The sequence below is a fragment of the Triticum aestivum genome, chromosome 7A (assembly GCF_018294505.1).
Source record: "Triticum aestivum cultivar Chinese Spring chromosome 7A, IWGSC CS RefSeq v2.1, whole genome shotgun sequence".
In the NCBI taxonomy this organism is placed as follows: domain Eukaryota; kingdom Viridiplantae; phylum Streptophyta; class Magnoliopsida; order Poales; family Poaceae; genus Triticum; species Triticum aestivum.
This window is the reverse complement of record NC_057812.1, coordinates 26,892,744-26,907,495: the sequence shown is the minus strand read 5'-3', so window position 1 is coordinate 26,907,495 and position 14,752 is coordinate 26,892,744. Positions and strand designations below refer to the sequence as shown.

The 14,752-nt window shown below is 42.7% G+C and overlaps 1 long non-coding RNA gene across 1 annotated transcript; it reads right to left on the bottom strand.

Moving 5' to 3' along the window:
• Window positions 1-11,024: 11,024 nt before the first annotated feature.
• Window positions 11,025-13,939, bottom strand: LOC123154025 (uncharacterized). The gene is made up of 4 exons (XR_006476613.1): window positions 13,586-13,939; window positions 13,415-13,506; window positions 13,262-13,327; window positions 11,025-11,346 (listed from the first exon to the last, which is right to left on the bottom strand). It is a non-coding gene; the product is annotated as an uncharacterized lncRNA (long non-coding RNA).
• Window positions 13,940-14,752: the final 813 nt, after the last annotated feature.

Sequence of the window (14,752 nt, the reverse complement as noted above, 5' to 3'; positions counted from 1 at the left end):
AGGCACTCAATGAGGGATTCAAGGTGTCGGTCTTTGCTTAAATAGTAGCATCAGATTAACTTTTACACAGAAGTCCAATGATCATGGATGCCACGCCTCGTGGTCCTTTGTGGAGCCCTCGCTCCTGGCAATGTAGTCCGGCATTTATGGTTGATTTAGCCACATGGTCCTTTTGCGGAGGCGCTTTCTCCCTACACTGTAACCCCTAAGCGCCATCACCCTTCAAAGCATATACTTATGGTTTCATCACCGCACGGTGTCGGTGCTGTGGTGTACTCACCTCTCGTGATGACTCCGGCTACCCAAACAAACACATTCGTCTCTGACTCGGCAATCCATGCCGGCGTCCGGGAGTCACTTCGGAGCACGATTGGACTAGGGTGGATCAGTTCCACTTTAGCAGGCTATGGCCACAATCTTTGTATGTCGGCAAATAATCTCTTTAAAAGGTGGTTAGGAGCCTGGTCTTGTAATACTTTTGAGCAATATATTCACGTGCAAATACTCTCACTTTAATAACTTGACTGCATGCCTTTATTTACCTCGTAAAAATGTTCTTGGCCATAAAATCATTTGTATGATTTCTCTTTTCTAAAAAACGTATATATCAACTATCAAGTGAAACTATTTAGACCATTGGTCCGAACCATGAGCCAATAAAGTATTGTAGAAATAAATACTTATGGTTCTTGTTTGTTTGGGTCCTTGGATCAAGAAAACCAATTCATTGTTTGTTTCAGAAATAACCCCCGGGCATCCTCATATATTCTATCGTTGACGCTTCCAAAAAGCTGATCACAAAGACAGGGAGCACGCAGAAATGCTCTAATTATTGAACGTTTTCATTGATGTGGATGTGGTTTGGAGACTGACCAAAGCGAATCAAGTAAAATCCAAATCCTACGCAATTTTCCAAAACCAACCGTTGAAATTCATGGGTGTGTGTAGTTGAGCTTGCGACACGAATGATCAAAATGACCAGTCGTCAATAAAGTCAAAGTCATGCGCATTTTTTTCAGAAGCATCCGTTGAATCAGTCTCTTACACACCACACTATGTTGAAATTTATGTGTTATTTGTGGCTGACGTAGAACAAGTCTAAATCATGTGCAGTTTTTCTAAGGTGAATCAGTCATTGTGTACACATGCCTGTTGTCCCGTACAAATATTGATGTAAATGTTTAGAGAAACAAAGCAAGCAGAACTAGTGTGTTGCTGCTGGTCTGTTGCAAGTCGTTGGTTGTGTCAGATATCTTTGTTTCTTCTTGTGCCTCTTCTTTATCTTTCTTGAGTAATTTTAACATGCTCCCTCTTATCTCCTCTTTTCACATGGGAGGTAAGAAGGTAAGAGTTAATCACATCACTACATAATCAAATCACTACTAGGAAAAGGCCTACTAATGGTGCATCGGTTTTGCCTACTAATGGCATACCACCGGTGCGCCATTAGTATCACGCCACTAATTTTTTTTACTAATGGCGCACCACTGGTGCGCCATTAGTATCTGGTATGCTAATGGCGCACCAGGCAGTGCGCCATTAGTTTTGCCCACGGTGCGCCACTAGTGTCTGCTATACTAATGGCGCACCACATGGTAGTGCGCCATTAGTAACAATTTTTTTAATTTTTTTCTTAATCTCAGGTCACTATTTCACCTATGAGATATCCAACACATATATATATATACAACAAGCATCCATATAACAATCATAGCCAACACACAAGTTCCATCATATATACATACATAGCCAACACACAAGTTCCATCATATATACATACATAGCCAACACATAGTTCCATCGTTACATATTACAAAAGTTTCACATTGTTCATCCAACACCGTTATCCATCAATTCACAAAAGTTTCACATTGATATAAAATAAAAACACAAATGAAAAAGAAGCACTCCATCCATGCAAGCTTCCATGAATTAAATCAAATCTACAAAATGATAAACAAGAAGTTAGAAGAAGAAAAAGAAGAAGAACAACACTAGAAGAAGAATAAGAAGAATTTTGGAAAAGAAGAAGAATAAGAAGAAGACTATAAGCTTATTATGTAAACTTGATTATTTTGTGCTAACATAAGTTATTTTGGAGCTAACCTATAGGAAACTAAGCATATAAGCTCTAAGTTAGTATATTAGAGCCAACTTAGGTAAAATGAAGCTAACATATGTCATTTTGGAAAAGAAGAAGAATAAGAAAAAGACTATAAGCTTATTATGTAAACTTGATCATTTTGTGCTAACATAAGTTATTTTGGAGCTAACCTATAGGAAAGTAAGCATATAAGCTCTAAGTTAGCATATTAGAGCCAACTTAGTTAAAATGAAGCTAACTTATAGGAAACTAGACATATTAGAGATAACATAGGTAACTAAGTATATATATATATATATATATATATATATATATATATATATATATATCATTTTGGAGATCTGACATACCTGACAAAGTTCAGTTCTCATGCATTGTTCTTCTCCTTCTCCTTCCTCAGCCTGATGCGCCAAGAGCGGCGAGGCGGTGGAGGCAGTGGGATGTAGTCTTCTACCTCAATTCGTGTGGTCATGTCGCCCAGCTATGGGATCGCCGGTGCCACCACCGGTGCGTGGTCATTGTCAGGCACCACCACCATCGCGAGGCCACCTTCAGGCACGACCATTGCTAGGTCATCCTCAGCCACCTCCATCTCTTGCCCATGGTCAGCCACCACCATCTCTTGCCCATGGTCAGCCACCACCATCTCTTGCCCTTGGTCAGCCTGATGCCCATCGTCATCCTGCAGCTCCTCATCCCCACTCTGCTCCTCTTCTCCCGCACTCCAGTCCGGATCATCCTTCTTGTTGTCTATGCTGCTGCCAGAATCGCTGCTGCTTTCGCTACAGCCAGAATCGCTACTGCTTTCGCTACAGCCATAGTCGCTGCTGCTTTGGCTGTAGCCAGTGTCGCTGCTGCTGCTCCCATTACCTGTCCAAATGCAACAATGACCATTAACAATCGATGTGAGACAAAGCCAAATGTAGAGGAATAAGAAGAGGCAGAACGTACCAGCATCATCATCGTCAGCGTAGCGCATGCGACACATAGTCGCGTTGAACACCTTCATGATGAGCATGGTGGCGTCGTCGTCGTACCTGAAGAGAAGGAAGTACCCCAGCCGTAGGTCGTAGGCACGGTAGAACTTCTCCCACCCACGAGACAAGTACATGTGGCCCTCCTTGATCACCAATTCCACATCCCACTGCCTGCGAAACCCGCTGCCGGCCTGTCGCAGCTTCACATTATTTGGCGGATCTTCACCCATCAGCATATTCATAAAACTGTCAGGCAGCCTCTGCAGTTTGGGACAATGAGTGATGTAGCAAACAACAGATATCATAATGAGATGGGTGAAGGGGAGATCTCTCGTTTTATATACCTGCGTCATGGATGATACTGAAGTCCCAAGTATAATAATGAAGAACTCGGAAGCATCCAACTCGTACTGCGGTGTCGCAGAGCGACGGTGGCTGCTTCCCGCCATCTCTGATAAGCAGCAGAAGAGACCAATTAGTACCCTTACAACAGATCATAAAACATGCATGATAACAGGCATTAGTCGGAAGCACCCCATATGTCCTATTTTTAGCAAAGTCATGCTAAAATTCACAGAAAATTTCAGCCTGACCTTTGCTGAAAATAGGACATATGGAGTACCCAAATTTGCCGGAATGGAAGTTAATCGACATTCCGGCAAACTCAAGGGCCTCTCGAGGTACCTGCAAAATCATTATCCCCGCGTAATGAAGTCTCCAATGGGTCATTTCAGAAGATCACAAGTAGCATCATCACAAGTACATCATGATCACAAATACAGCAGCAGGGATATTTTTATGATACAAGAAGAAAGCAGCCACAACTACAGTAAAAACAAGCAACTACACACACAGGAGTTGTAAAATATCCCTGCTATTCTTTTTTGCATAAACATGTAATTAGTCAAGACAACTTCTCTCATATTTTTAAACTTCCATTTATTTTAATCTACGGTAGAGACATGACATCATCACCCTCCAGAAAAAACCAACAAATATGGCATCAGAAACATATGTGCCACCTGTCAGAAAATATAGAAAAGAAAGCACATAGTTATAAAGATTAGTATTCGAGACTTTGTAGCGAGCTCTGGTTTCTCTTAATGGCAATTTGGGTGAACCTTTCCATGCGAAAAAAATTAAACTGTTATACAGATTTTGGACCCCATCATATGCTAAGCAGGTGTGATGGTTCAGGCTTAATATGAAGCAAGCAGTAGATGAGGTGCAAACAAACATTTTTTTAAACAAATTGTGGTGGGATATTTCAAGACATTGCGGTTCGAGTGCTTCAGAATGGCTGTGAGATGAGAACTACAGACAATCAGATCATCTTGACTATAGTACAACATAAACTGAAGGATAAAAAGGGTGTTTGGATTCAGTTAACTGAATATGCTACTCTAGTTCCTGGAGTTGGTTACTTAATTCTGTCTATTCCCATTGGTCTGGCTGACCTTTGGGTAATAGCTACTTATACTTGTTGTTACATGTTACTGTTGTTATATATACTTACAACAACACTGCTAATGATACTAGCCCAAGTGCTTGTGGGTGTGGTGTCCTATTTGCAGAAAAATACCATGTGTAAGTGGAGTGCAGTGTTCTGCAGAAGCAGATGTTTAGTTGGGTGCTACCCTGTCTATTTCTTCTATGCTATCCTTATACTCTGCTTAAGAATAGATGCTACTTGTCTTGGCTATATTCTGCTTTCTTGCCTATTTTTCCATCCCTCTCTCTTCTATTAAACTAATAAGAACAGATGTTGCCTGATCTTATTGCCTATGATGCTGGTCTGAGGCCTCTTTGGGTTCTAAAGTTATTTTTGTGGCTCCAAGAACTCCTACAAATCCTGTGATGCATGACACAACCTTTCCGTGTGAATTTTTCTGTAACTGTACCTAACAGAAAAATTTACTTGAGAATCAACAACAATTTACAAGGCATGGCCATGGTCTCCACTCCCAAACCCTAACCCTATTACAAGCCATTTTCTGTAACTGTACCTAACTGTCACCTGCGTGGTGGTGCCCTGCACAGCGGTCGTCGAGCTCGCGCGGTGTGGTGAGCTCGCCGGAGATGGACGGGCCCTGCACAGCGGTCGAGACTCAGAGCAGAGGTTGAGGGCAAGAGGAAGAAGAAGAAGAAGGAAGTGGAGGGGAGGGGCTCACCTGCAGTCAAGGGAGTACATGGCGCCGGCCTGGCTGAGCTGAGGTAGGGCAGAGCAGCGCGCGGACGGCGGCGTCGCGTGGCCTGGCTGAGCTGGCGGTCGTCGTCTCCTCCTCCTCCTCGTCCTCCTCCTGGTCCTCCTCCTCCGGCTCGGGCGCGGGGGCGCGGGGGCGGCGGCGCGGGGGAGCTACAGTGGTGGGGGCGTGGGGGCGTGGGGGCGGCGGCGTGGGGGAGCTGCAGTGGTGGGGGCGCGGGGGCGTGGGGGCGGCGGCGCGAGGGAGCTGCAGTGGTGGGGGGCATGGGGGCGTGGGGGCGGGGGTCGGGGCGGCGGCGGCAGGGGTCGGAGGGGACGGAGGGGGCGTGCAGGCGCGGCGGCGGCGTACGGTTGGGGCGGAGGGGGCAAATTAGGTCGAGTGGGGAGGAAGGGAGGGAGGGGAATAGGTGGAGTGGGGGGAAACTTACTAATAGCGCACCCAGCAGCGGTGCGCCATTAGAATGTTTTTTTATTACAGTTCGAGCTCTCAGGTTATATTCCACCTAACCCAATCTATATCAGAACCTACCCTAGGTCTGATTGGTCAGCATGCAGCACACGCACTGGAGGTCCTAGGTTCGATTCCCAGGCTTCCCAATTTTTATTTTTATGCATTTAAAATGTTGTTTGATATTTATTTGTGTTTAAATATGTTCAAACTTGTTTAAATCATAACAGTAATATTTTTTTATAAAAACAGTAATATTTTTTTTTTAAAATATGTTCAAATTTGGTATTTGAAAATATTTATGAATATGAAAAAGGTGGAGTGGAGGGTGCGGTGGGTCATCGGCGACGGTGGAGTGGGGAGGGTGCGGGCCGGGGGTCGGCGGCGGTGGCCGGTGGAGCGGGGGAGGGTGCGGTTGATCGTCGGCGGCGGTGGAGCGGGGAGGGTGCGGTTGATCGTCGGCGGCGAGGGGGACGTCGATGTCCCATGAACACGGTTTTCGAAGACCCGGGATCTCTATCTAGCTGGCGATACGTTGTGTCATCCATGCACCTTACGCATCCAGAAAATCCGTGGACTACCTGCCCTGCGAGATAACCGTAACCGAGATAGTCGTGTAGTAGTGCATTTAAAATGATGTTTGATATTTATTTGTGTTTAAATATGTTCAAATTTGTTTAAATCATAACAGTAATATTTTTTTATAAAAACAGTAATATTTTTTTAAAAAATATGTTCAAATTTGTTATTTGAAAATATTTATGAATATGAAAAAGGTGGAGTGGAGGGTGCGGTGGGTCATCGGCGACGGTGGAGTGGGGGAGGGTGCGGGCCGGGGGTCGGCGGCGGCGGCCGGTGGAGCGGGGGAGGGTGCGGTTGATCGTCGGCGGTGAGGGGGACGTCGATGTCCCATGAACACGGTTTTCGAAGATCCGGGATCTCTATCTAGCTGGCGATACGTTGTGTCATCCATGCACCTTACGCATCCAGAAAATCCGTGGACTACCTGCCCCGCGAGATAACCGTAACCGAGATAGTCGTGTAGTAGTGGAATATATATATATACATACTAATGGCGCACTGTGACACGGTGCGCCATTAATTGTTTTGCAAAAAAAAGAATAAAAAGAAAATCAGTACTGGCGCACTCCTTGTCCGGTGCGCCATTACTAGTTAGAACTAGTAATGGCGCACTTCGGTGGGATACGCCATTAGTATGTATGTAAAAATGAAAAAAAAATTATCACTAGTGGCGCACCTTTTGTCTCCACACTAATGGCGCACCACCAACAGGTGCGCCATTAGTATATAGTAGTGGCGCACTACTTTCCTGGTGCGCCATTAGTGTCAATCCTATCTATAGCCCTTTTCCTAGTAGTGAATCAATGGCTTAGATCTGTTATGTACTCTTACAACTCATGTGAAAAGGGGAGGTAAGAGGGACCATGCTAAAATTTTCCTTCTTTTTGACTGTCTAAGTCTCGACTAAGTCTTGATATTGTGTCATTGGAGAGCCAGGTGTAATTGGCATCATGTTGGTATTAATATATTACCCCTTTAGAAAAATGGAGACGGCTACATTGATGTCGGTTCCTAAGATGGGGTGTTTAGGACAATCTCCTGGTCGTCTCTTTAACAATTTGTCTCTCCCTCTCCCGATCGCCTCGCTCTAAGTCACTGCTATTTATTATTTAAGCACCTATTTTGCATTTCGCAGGTCTACAAATTTCTTGATCTGTTGAATTTGGCAACTGCCTTGAATAAAATTTAGTCTAAACCAAGTGCAGTTTTTGGGGAAGCAATTGTTGTATCTCTATATCAGGTTTTCGCCCGACTTTATATATAAATTAACAATCAGACAGAGTACACGGCTGAACGATACAAGGCACCTAGAAGGCATTTTGGAAGTCACTCGCTTGGAATCATTGATATATTACAAATTCTAGCTATAATTATGTCAAAATGCACCTAGAAGGATACATTACACTTTCTGATGACCCAACATTGATCACTTTTAGCTGCGCATCCTAGTTTTGATCTACTCCCAGCAAACTGGTAACATCGGTACAAGTTTTTCCAACTACATTCTACTTCTTGGGAAACTGAATAACATATATCATAATACTCTAATTAACTCTAAGAAGAAAGTATGCACACTTTTTTTCCGAACTTCAGTTCATGGTTCATTTATGGCGACAGTTATCTGGACGAAGACAGTTGACTGCAAATAGATCCAAAGAACAGAATAACATAGTGACATATATATTTGCGTATGTCAATCACCCTGCTTTTTTTTAAATCTGCACTGATCTCTTTAGTGGTGAGGTAAACTTCACTCCACCTGACATATTTAAATCTTAATACATATAATACATTTAACTATAGGCTATGAAACTGTTACCATATAATAGATTTTGTTTTAAGTTAAAATTTATAAACCGTGACCAAGTTTTTAGAGACTCGGCAAACTATACAAAATATGACTTATGATAAAATCTGGAATATGCACTATAGTTTGAAATGAACAAGTTAAACTACATGACCCTTTTTGAAAAATGGGCAGGTTGTTTTGAGTACACAAAACTACGGTAAAGTTATGCGCTCAAGTGATTTGCTTACAAACTATTGGAGTTAAGTGGGGGTGGGGACGCGGTGATGAGTTGGACGAGACCCGAATTGTTTCAATGAATTGCTATTTAGTCAGATTGTAACAATTGGATTCGAACGGAAAGACAGACTGTGGACGAAGGGGGCTGTTCATTAGCAGCAGCAACATAGCGATATAACAAGGCCCGCTGCTTGTGGTCGTCTTCTCAGTCACAAGAACTATATACTGAGGTACATGACAAAGCATTCAGAGCGTCCATAGATTTTCATGGCCCTGCCTTGTATAGTACCTTCAAAGTCAACATAACAATTGTATTACTTTTATGGATGATTTAGTGACGTGATCCTCTGCGGAGGCTCTTGCGTTGTTGACAATCCAGCCCAATTCTTGGCCAGTAAATAGTTTCAGAAAAAGTATAGATCAAGCCAAAATATTTGGACCACGGTCCAAAACCATTTCTTTGTTTCTAGTTTCTAGGTATTAACAAAAGTCATGTATTATATCCACTATACCGCTTGGGACCAGGGCGCCTTCTCTCTAACCTCTTATTGCCCCGGGTGCTATGCTCTGACTATCTCGATTGCCTTGACATCCCCCGTTGTCTCCTCGATACCCAACATCTATGCCCCGTCTAATCACACTTTTACGCAAGATTTCGTTGATGGTGGCACTCTCCGATACGATATCGGGTTCCTGGCTTGTGCTAGGGGATTTTAATCTTATCCGCTACCCCGAGGAAAAGAAGAACAATAACTTATGTGCTGGCCTTGCTATGCATTTCAACGCCATGATCGATGCTTTATCCTCGATCGAGTTGCCTCTATCTGATCGCATGTTCACTTGGACGAACCGTCGACCACCCCCCCCCCCCCAACCCTGGCGCGCCCTGATACAGTAGATTGTTTGGTTGCACAACATGAAAAACACATGATTTTTTAGAAGGACTGATGTATGTCATGTTTATCATACAAACAAAGTAAAATTTCGGAGATTGAACTAAAAAAAGATTAGTTTTAGATAATTCATATGGTTACTATTCTTGCAATCCAAACATGAAAAGCTGAGTCTCTTGCATTGAGTGTGGCACAGTGTTGTACTGTTGTTATAATGATATCAATGCAAATGTTGTACTTCTAGGTTATCCCCTCGAGCGGGGGTTTTGTAGGGTACTTATGAGTTCCTATGTTTTGCTAGAATGTTGATTAATTTTCGTTCCGAAAATTTCGGGAGCTCGATATGTCCTATTTTTCTTTTCAAATTCGATGAATTTTTGAAAAATTGATGAACTTCTTTTCAAATTCGATGAATTATTTCAAGTTCAATGTTTTTTTCAAAATCAGTGACCTTTTTTCAAATCTATGTTGGAAAAGTCAACGGTCAGATAGTTGACCGATAAATAGCTGACGTGGCGACGTTTGACCGAGCGAAGGAAGCTAGATTGCGATTGGGCGAAGCAACGAACGAGCAAACACGTTTGTTGTTCCGGCCCAAGAGGGGTTCTGCGTGAGCTCCTCCGGTTACTTGCCAGTTTTTACTGTATTTGTTTTTATGTTCCTTTTCCTTGAAGAAACATACATTTTTTAAAATGCAATCATTTTTCTAGATTTGCGATCATTTTCGTTATAAAATTAAACATTTTTAAAAAAAGAGAACATTTTACCATTGCTAACATTTTTCTGGAAATGTGAACACTTTTTTGAATTCGGTAACATTTTTAACGTAATATTTGTTTCAAATTTGCAAACAATTTTTAAAACACAATCAAATTTGCAATCATTAACGTAATATTTGTTTCAAATTTGGAACATTTATTGAAAATGCAAACATGCTTTCAAATTTGTATTATTTTCAAAAGGAAAAACTTTTAAAATTTGTGAATATCTATCTAAATTTACAAAGAATTTATGAATATGTTCACATTTCTGAAAAAACTGAACAATTCTTAAATTTTGATTTAAATAACAAATAAACATGTAAAGAAAATAGAATAGTCGGTAAAATTATAGAAGGTTCCCAAAACCGGGTTGTAATACATTGCTTTGTAAAAAGGACCAGCCTTTTAACATCGCTCTGTCTAGTCATCTGTGTGGTAGAACTCCGAAATCACTAATTAGGGGTTACCCCTCGCAAAGGTCACTCCTAGGGGCTTGTGGAGGTGACGACATACTAGGCTGTCAGAGAGAGATTTGGGTTCAATGGCGGTTGTTGTCAGTGATGAGAGTTGTCCTGGGCATCCTTCCTCTCCTTGGAGGCATTGGCAAAGAGTACTTCCCTCATCACTGGTCGTGCCCGGTTGGAGCCGAAGCAGTGGTGCTGGCTTTTGGTATGACCGGATTTTTACACGAGGTTTGGTGGGGTGATCTTGAGCAGGGTTGGGTGGAAGCTTTGTGGTCAATGGGGGTTGGTGTCAGTGATGACGGCTCCTCTAAGCAATTTTCCATGAAGACATCGTGCAAAATCACTATGGGGTAGAGGTTGTGTTAGGAGGTGGTGGTCTGTTTGGCAGCATGTGGGGTGGTGGTCTTTTTTCCTTGGCCATGATTTTCGGCCTAGTTTTAATTATAAACGGGACCACTATGTATTTTTTTCTTTTGCCTTTTTCTATCTTCATGAAATCTCTAGAGCTCCTGCCTTGCATTGTAAATAAAGTATCTAAAAAATTGCGCATTTCAGAAAATCACTCGTCTAGAATCATTGTGATTATATTGAAATATTCAAAATTTTAGCAACAGTTATGTCAAAATGCATGTAGAAGGCGACATTAAACTTTTCAATGAGCCAACAATATGATTACATAATCTTGGTGATCTTGAAGTTACTCCCAGAGAGCTGGCCAAACCTTCATTCCCAGTGGTACACTTTTTCCAACTTCGCTCATTTCTTGGGAAATCGAACAATCTATATGATGATTATGTACCTAACCCAACAAATCAAGCATGCACACGTTTTCCGTACTTCAGTTCACGGTTTATTTACGGCGACAATTGTCCCGACGAAGATAGTTGACTGCACATAGATTGGAAAGAACAGATTAAGACAATGACATATATGTGTACTTCACCAGTTATCAACGTTGATCTCTTCAGCGGTGAGGTAAACTATACTCCACCTAACAAAAGATTTCAAATCTCAACATATATAATGCATTACACCATGCCAAATATAGTGCATATAGATTGTGTTCTTAGTCAAACTTTCTAAAGTTTGAGCAAGTTGGCTAGACCAAACTTTACAAGTTTGAGAAATTCTATATGCACCGTGTATTGAAATGAATGGGGTACTATTTAAATTTACTAAAAGAGTTTCATACCTAAAATAACAAATTTATAAATATGAATAGAAAATTACTACCAATACCCAAAACTTATTCATTTGTATTATTGGATCAGACAACTGTTTGGAGAAGCTATGACACAGGAACCTTTTTTTGGATCTTTCGTAAAAACTCAAGTTCCAACGGAAAGCTTCTACCTCATATTTTCATTTATCCCCACGAAAAAGATACCATATTCGATATTAAGTAGGTTTACGGCTGGCTTTTCAGCAAACTCGGCACAGTTCAAATATGTTCCTTGGGCACCATTGAAATGGCTAATGCCATATGTCTGATATGGTCCCATTTTAGTTAAATTTTGATCTTGATTACGCCTACATAGCCCTAGAGTTGAATTACACTCGGTCTAAACTTAGTTTTAACATATCATTGTAATTTCAGAATTACCCAATTGTAATTTCACAAATAACCTACAAATTATTCACGTCTACTACAATATGATTTAACCAGTACAGATCTACAACTTCTAGACAGATCAGCTCACAGTTCATAATGGCAAGCTTTGTATCCTCCTGAATGCAAGCTTGAGGATTAGTTATTTGGGTAAATATAAATGGAGTTTGATTGACTCAAAGTGTCACATTTACACAACATATTTTTTTTGCGTGTACACAACATATATAACCATTAGCTTGCAAAAAAAGACTATATACTCGATAAGGATTCACCTTTAATAATAGCTTGACAAAATAGCAAAGTACATAATATTTACCCAGGAGAGTCGACTGATGGTGAAACTATACACCACACAAAGTAAAATGGCTCGGTAATATTGATACATATCAACATTACACATGAGTGTATTAAAGTCATACAATTAAGATGCCTAAAATTCATGTACAACTTTTCAATCTAACTGCCTAAAATTTCCCTGCCCGGTAAACACAAAATTAGTAGAGATTGCCACAGGGATGATACGGACATGACCAGTCGTCACTGACCGAGTCACATGAAAATTTCCAAGAACATCCGTTGAATTGGTTTACCTGACACAGCACGTCATGTTGAAATTAACGTGTTATCTTGTGGCTGAGGTTACTGGTGACGACTTGAACAGGAGTCTGAACCATGTGGTATTTTCCAAAGGTGAACCAACGCGTCACACATGCGTAGTGTGACTAGTGTCCCGTAGAAGTAAAGGTTTTAAAGATTCTCATAAAAAAGTAAATAAAGAAAAACTACCTCTTAGGATTCCTAAAAACTTACAACTTTTTTGACAAAACACTACAATCTCAGCTGTGTCGTGCACCTGACAGGCTTGCTTACATGCCGCCCGTTTTCTTTCTTCCACAGAAAGAAAGAAAGAGGACCTTTGGCTAGGGTTTCTCGTGCCTCCCACCGGGTCACCGTCGGCAGTGGCGGACCCAGGAATTATTGACGCCCCAGGCGAACAACTAATGGCTAAAAACTACCCAGAAAAAACTTCAATTTCAAGGCATACAAGAATCAATCTATGTTTTGCATAACTAATAAGAAACCAAACATGATATTCAATGGCAGCATTTGTTCCATAATGGGTCAACTAATAAAGCAAGACAAATCAAAAGACAATATGTGGCATAGATAAATGATACAGAAGATTGATACCAAATCAAATGATTGGTTGATCCGAGCCTCCCATGAGTACATCTTCAATAGCAGACATCGCTAAACCTTCAATCATCAATTTTGAAATGCGAATCAGTGCATAATATAGCGGGCAAAACTAATTAACAATAGATGCAAAATGTGAAAACTTACGTGTAGGACGAGTCAAAACACCTTTACGTGTGCGATAACCTTGAAATCGGGTTCGCCGTACTAAGATGGCATCTATAAACAATAGATGGCATCTATAAACAAAAACAGGGCATCAAGCCATCAAAACTGTACTAAGAAACAGAGAAAACAGTCAGGAGAGAAAGTGACTACCTCGCTGGACGCCGAGCTGCCTGCAGGCTGCAGCCTCGCACCACTCGCGCCCTAGCCGGGTTCTCCGCCTTGCGCCCTCGCCGCGTCGCCGGACACGACGAACAGGACAGCAGCCGCAGGCCACAGGCCACAGCGGCGCAGCCGGGGGGAGGGGGTGGGCGCTGGAAGGGGGAGATCCGGGGGGTGCTGGAAAGGGAGATCCGGGGTGCACGGAGCTGGACCTCGACGATTGGTGGCGACCGGCGACGGCGGGCGTCGGGCGGCGACCGGCGATGGCTTAGGGTTCGTCAGGTACTCAGGTCGGGGGCAGAGCGCTGGATGTGCCTGGTTGCGATGCGAGACGCTGCGGCCTGCGTGTGAGTTGGCCTGGGCGGCTGGGCCAGTTGGCCTGGGCTTGGTACTGGGCTGCGCCCCAGGCCAAACTTTTTTTTTAGAAATATAGGCCGACAATTTTTCCCACGGCCCAGGCAATGGCCTGGGCTGCCTGGGGCCCAAATCCGCCCATGGCCGTCGGTCTACCTCGTCTTCTGTGGTCTTAGGGCCATGAAGACGTGGTGGATCCCGGCCTTGCCGGCGGGAGGGCTCCATTTTTTCATACTCTTTTGAGTTTTGTTAGGGTTTGTATCCTGCTCAGAGAGTCGAGGCGGCGGCGACTCTCTGCAGATGGAATAAGGTTCGTCCCGCCTTGTCCCCATCCCGGTGGTGTTTCTAGCTTCGTCGGAGGGCATGTGGAGGATTGTCTCTGGCGGATCTTGCGGGATTCGGTCGGCCTTTGTCTTCGGTGGATTCACGTGGATCTTGTCTTCGTTCGTCTATGTTCGTGTGTCTATAGGTTCCATTCTTCTGATCTATGCTTATCTTCATCGGAGGCGGATGTTTTTTCTGGTGCGCTCGTCCTATGGGGCCTTAGCACGACGACTTCCCGACTGTCTACTACAACAAGGTTTGCCCGACTCCGATGACGGAGGGACAAAGATGGCGGCGTGCCCTCGGCTCACTCCAGTCCTAGTAGTCGTCGCTAGGTGGTCTACGGACCTAGATGTATTTTTTACTTCTAGTGTTCTTTGTACTACCTTGAATGTACTTTTTACTTCTAGTGTTTTTATACTACCTTGAGAGTTGATGAATATATCAGAAGTTATTCTCAAAAAAAAAGAGAGAGGCTTG